This window comes from Diachasma alloeum, unplaced genomic scaffold (genome assembly GCF_001412515.2).
Source record: "Diachasma alloeum isolate Michigan unplaced genomic scaffold, Dall2.0 Dall_scaffold_00181, whole genome shotgun sequence".
Classification (NCBI taxonomy): domain Eukaryota; kingdom Metazoa; phylum Arthropoda; class Insecta; order Hymenoptera; family Braconidae; genus Diachasma; species Diachasma alloeum.
In genome coordinates this window covers 1,294,129-1,300,419 of record NW_021680347.1, presented here as the reverse complement: position 1 = coordinate 1,300,419, position 6,291 = coordinate 1,294,129, and positions in this window count along the sequence as shown.

Sequence of the window (6,291 nt, the reverse complement as noted above, 5' to 3'; positions counted from 1 at the left end):
GCGCAAAGTGTTGAAATTATTTTCCTTGCTGAAACAAATTATTTTCAGGCAAAAATCAATTTCCTTTGGTGGGAAAGCTTGGAGGTCAGGATTCGGGTTTCATGTTCATCTGACAGATTTTGATACAAGGACTTTATGGATGGGAATAAACCTCGGACTAGAACTAGATAGGCTGCACGTGGACAAGATTGTCTCTTCGAAGCATTAAGGTGTTTCTGCTGAAAAGTCAAAATAAGTTTTAAAAGAGGAAAATTCATGACAGGAAATTCTGAGTATGCTGCATCATGAAGCATTCTTGCACATTTTTTTCACGTCTCAGTTTCAAGAAAAAAAATAATGATATTTGGATGTTTTTGTAACCCCTCCAGCTATAACTCCGAGAGGTTATCTCACTCTCAATTAGGGAAATTTCCATGGCACCCAAAACAATAATGAACTATAGAGGAAAAACTTGTAGGTGATAAATTAAATCTTTCTTGAGAACACGTATAAGTTTCAGATTTTTTTCAGATTTCATAAGAAAGTTATTTGAGCAAATGATTCGGAAAATTATAAGTTTCGAGGCAATTACGCCCTCACGCGCAGCCGCGTGATTCAAATGTCAGTGAGCATCATGGGAAAGCTATGGTTGGACCATAGAACAGAAGAAAGAGAAAACACTCGACAGGTTTACCACCTCGAGACGTATTTTAATATTATTCCAATAATTAGAAAAACATCCAATAAAAATTATTTGATTTTCGTAGGTCATGAGAAAAAAATCAATCAATCTGATCAATAATATCAGTATTCAAAAAATGTTCAAATGCACACTTAAATAGTTACTTGAAAATTGGAAAATTTCGTGCTCAGCGATTGAATCAGGGCTCGAGAACAATAAGTCTCCCCTTCCGTTTCAGCCCCCTGAGATCTATAGGCGAAACACCTTAAGTAATTGATTTTTACGGTCACAGGAGTGATTGTGTCCTCTGGGAGAACTTTGAGAATACCACGACTCTTTTGGCACATCATCTTTAGCCAATTATTACATAATAATAATCCGATAAAATTTTTAGTCTCCAATTCTCAATTACTGTTTTCTATTCTATTCATTCTACAAAGAGACAAGGATAGAAATCGAATTTATGGGTATTCTTCGATTATTCGAAAAAATATATCGATCTTAAAACTTTCCGGAGACATTGAAAAATTAATTTGTTCAGTTCTTCTCGCTGAAACATTGATATTCCTCTAATACTTGAAGAACAAAAGTGATTCGAAGTTTGCGTTGGTATAAAAGGAGAAAAAAATCCATTGTCTAGCTGATTATCCCTTTCTGATTGTTTTTTCATTTCCTTTTCATAATAATAATTGGAATCTGACCATAGAAATGAAGAGTACCGATATCATGTTACCATATGAAGGTAAAAATAGATTTTTAAAATTTTCAGGAGTACATGGAGAGATTTTTCTATTCCCCGAATGAGATTTCGAAAGAATTTTTTCATCTCTCGTTGGCTTCCCAAGGGTTCAACGAATCTCTGGAAAAATTGACGATTGAAAAAAAAAAAATTTTCGTACGTATGGTAGCGATTCAAAGTTTTCCGACTTTTACGGACCCTGAAAATCGGGGGGTTTGTCGACTTCTCACAGCGATTAGAAATAAACTAATCAAATTAAAAACTTGAAACTTCGTATTGGGCGAGTGAAATACTTATATTACACAGTGCAATTGATCCCATATTTTCACGATTTTTTTTTCTCAAGTTATGCGCATATAACCCCAGGGTCCTCCACTTTTGAAACGGATAGTAGAAATGGATTCCGCTCCACGATTACTGATTTGGCAATTTTTCTTCAACTTTCTTGTCCGTGCAATGGTTCCAGTTTGGTTGTTTGTTGATTTGCTATGGGCTAAATAAAATCGGTTGAGTAGTTTTGAAGGTAATCAATGGATAGATTATCTTAAAAACAAAGTGACAAAATTGCAAAGATGCAACGTTGAATATCTCCGGGTCTAACCATCCAAAATTTAGCCCATTTCCGCGTTAAATCTCGAAATTTCCCAAATTTTACAAGGATTTTTATCGGAAAAAAAGCAAAATGGAAATATCTCGAAAACTTTATATGAACGGGTATACGTATCTTGATAGATTGAGATAGAAGACACCAAGACGAACAATTTGAAGACAATAATTGTAGAAATCGGTTGGATAGTTTTCAAGATATTTGCGAAAAACTATGTAGAAACAAATGGCGATTCCTCAAAAACAGCTGGGTCGATCGCACTGAAATTGGGACCCGAGTTATAGTCCTCAATGATATCTATAATTTGACTAAATTTAACTCTATTCTGATCACCTCCGCGGGGATACCCCGCCATATTATTTTGGGCTCTAGTGTTGCCGAATTCACTCTACACTGTCCGGGCGCGTTTAACGAGTTTCCGGCAACGTCGCATGATGGACAATTTCATTGAACATGGGAAAAAATAATTCATCTGTCCGCAATAATTTGATTTGTTTAGAAATTTCGGGGAATATGTTGCTCTAAAAACGACTATAATTCTTTAGACACTTCAATTGACAAAGTCAAATTTTTTTGAATTTTTCCGGTTAGCGAGTCAATTGTAATTAAAGAAGAAACGATGCGCAGTGACGTTTCCCTCATATGGTGACCAATCTAAGCTTAAGATTTTTTGAAATTATTTTTGTCCTTTAATTCGTACATTTTCTAAAAATTGGCCATCGACTGGACACCCACACATTTACATATTAGTACAATTTCGTATTTTTACGTTTCAAATCATTCTACATCATTTCCAACCAAAATTAGAACATGTAAAATTTGAACTATTTCAGTGCTTCCATTCGGAACCAAAAATAATGGAATTTTCAATGTCATTGAGAATTCAAGGGAATTCCAAATTTTTTAACAACAGGTAAATGCGAATTCCCAACTTACTTGAATTTTCAGTCAAAACATGAATACCAAACTACGCTAGATTTTCCACTGTTTTGAAAATTCAACAAAATATTTCCCCGAATCCTGTTGATTCCTATATTAAAATTCTCTGAATCATTCAACGACAATTTACTGTTCCCACTGATTTTCCTGAAAATTGTAGTAGAGTTGGCACTTGATAAAATTTTCCAACGCATGTAGCGGCAATTTCAGTCAAAAAGTTTTCTAAAGTGTAGTAGAGTTATTCCCCTAATAATAAAAACTTAACACTCACTTGTTGCGATCCCTCTCCTGACTGTTCTTTTATTACATACAGTGAATTATCTGGCTGACGCTTCATGAGATAGGCACATCTGTTGGATTATCATCACATATTACGTTCCACATGATGTAATTATTGGTAATTACCTATCAATCCTTTTCGTTTTGCCCGAATGTCCCTCCACCCAATTTTCTTCTAAACATATTTATGAGACTTCATTATACACAATTGAATTAATCATCGGAAGCTGCTGATTGAAAATCTCGAATTGTTTGGCACACGTTAAGAAGTGCTACTGATACTATTCATTCACTGTAATGATATTCGCATTGATAGGGATTGAATGTTTGTCAACAAATTTGGGGATTCTGATATTATCGAACGTCAGTCGATTCGGATGAATCTCAGAGGGAAAATGATAGAACTATTGGAAACGCTGTGCCGTGCCTGTGTAATTACAGGATTATTTGGCTGGTAACACGGACGAAAAAATTTAATAGAAAAACCTATCGAATTCGTTAGAAAATTGTATTGAATTTCTATTGAACTGTTCTATTAGTTTTTGCCCGATTCTATTAAAATGTTCAATAGAAAATATTCAGTTGAAAAAGTCAATAGAATTCAATTTTTCTATATAACTTATTCTATTGAGATATTTTCTATAGAATTTCCTCGGCTCAAATTTTCCAAGTTTTTTCGTTTAATTTTCTTAATGAGAAGAAAAGAAAAATAGAATGAAAAAAAATTAGAAAATTTAAGTCGAGCAAAGTTCTAACCGAACAAAGTGAAATTAAAATTCGCAGTTTATCTGTCCTCGGGCCACAATATACTATTTTTTATGTGTCCAATACTGCATCGTTGTCACGCGGAATAAAATAAAACACTCTAGAAATCGAAAATTGCAAGCTTTTCGAAGGAATGTAAAAAATGTAAAAAACCCGTCGAGGTAATTTACGTAAATTACGTCGGTAAAAAACGGTGTAATTTACCAACGTAATTTACACGCCCAATCCTGCCAGTCAGTATTGTCTAAATTAAATTTCGCAAAATATTGACATTTTTTCAAACATTCCCCTCTTATAAATAAATAATAAAACTTGTTTGCAAAACGGTGGATTATTTTTTATGAGGTGTCAAAAAAATTCTTGATTTTTTCACATCTAATGTAAAAAAATTCAGATTTTAATTTTTGATTACAATGGAAATGTTGATTTTCACATAAGACACTGGGTTAAATCCTGATTTTTAAACATTTCTTTTTTGAAAAACCAAAACGATAATTAAATTGAGAAAAAAATTAGAATTCCGAATCTAATCGAGTTTTCTGCAATTTTCTTGCAGTTTTCATTGATCTTTGAATTTACCGTAAGGGTACAGCTACTTCAACTGCTCTAACATAGTCCTTGCGCCTACGACATCCCTGTATGCATGAACTGGTCGCCGTGACAATCTAAGTGGATTTCATGTTTTTGCGGTGGAGAATCAAGTCGATTACTTTTGCAAAGAATGTAACATTCGATTGTTATTAACAATTTTAATTGTGTAAAAGGCTCTATCGAAAGCTATGACAGATACAAGCAAGCAGAGGACAGCGAGCATGTGACAGCGGGCCATGTGACAAAGAGCAGGCTTGCGAATGGTCTGAAATATTACAAATGTTTATAGCTTCACAGCACTAACTAGCAGCAAAAATTTCAAATGGTTACATGGAGAGAAATGTTCAGTAAAAATTACGGAACTCACAATTCGCTCACCGATTACGGAATCGACTTAGGAAATTTAAGTGACTGTATCGTAATTTTTCACAGGAGATTCAGATAAAAATTACGGAATGCACTGGAAAAATTCCGTGACAGTTCCGTAAAATTTCCTACAATCCCATTTCGCTCAGGAATTACGAAAAAGATACGTAATTTTTATTGAATATTTTTCTCCGAGTACTGCCACCTCCATGGGTGCTATCAAAATTCCAATGTTTCGAATACGAGCGGGTTACATATTTTCTGTCCAAATTTCAAGTTGATATCTCGATTTTTCCACAAGCTAGAGTGTTTACAAAGTTTTTTATGAAAATAATGCTTCCCTTCGGAAGCAAAAACAGAAAAACGGGAATATCTCGAAAACTTTGTATGAACGGATATATATATTTTGATTGATTTAGACAGAAGGCATCGAAACGAATGTTTTGAAAAAAGAAAAAGTGAAATCGGTTGCGTAGTTTTGAAGATATTTCATGTAAAAGATTTTCAGAAAAACTCGAATATCTCCGAAACTCCCGATGTGATTGAAGCTATCTTAATGCAAAATATTGTTATCATGAGAGGAAGATTCTGTCCAAATTTTAAGTTGATATCTCGATTTTTCCACAAGCTAGAGTGTTTACAAAGTTTTTTATGAAAAAACGGAAAAACGCGACTATCTCGAAAACTTTGTATGAACGGATATATATCGTCGCATTAAAATCAAAGGGGCGTAAGTGCCAAAAAACCCATTTTAAAAGTGAAAGGGGCGTATGTTCCGAATTCCTGTTTTTTCGGTTTTTCATGGAATTTCTGACCAAAAATCGGAAAAAAAAAATCTAGGAAAAAGGCGTAATTGCTATATTTCAACGGGAAAGGGGCGTATCTCCACACTTACGCCTGTTTCATTTCATTCAAAAAATGACACTTACGCCCTTTTTACATTATGTGTTGTGCACTTCGGATGACACATTTCATGTTGAAATAAAACGAAAAGGGCGTAAGTCCCACATACGCCTCTCTCTCATTATATCTTAGGTCTACTCGCGATAATGAGTTTTATATTGTTATATCAACATAAAACGCTTTAACTATTTTCTTCTTCCTTTATGGTCTCATTTTCTTCCGAAGTGTTGAAAGCAGTCACGACTCGAAATTTCATACAGATAATTTCCTGAAATTCGCAGTCATAATTTAAAAAAATGAAATAAATTAATGAATGAAATCGAATAAATTTAGAAGAAAATTTTAGAAAATTTTAGTTTAGTTACTGATATTTCTCATGAAATTGTTTCATTCAAGCAAAAAATCAAAGGGAAATAATTTGAACATTCATGATGAGAGGGA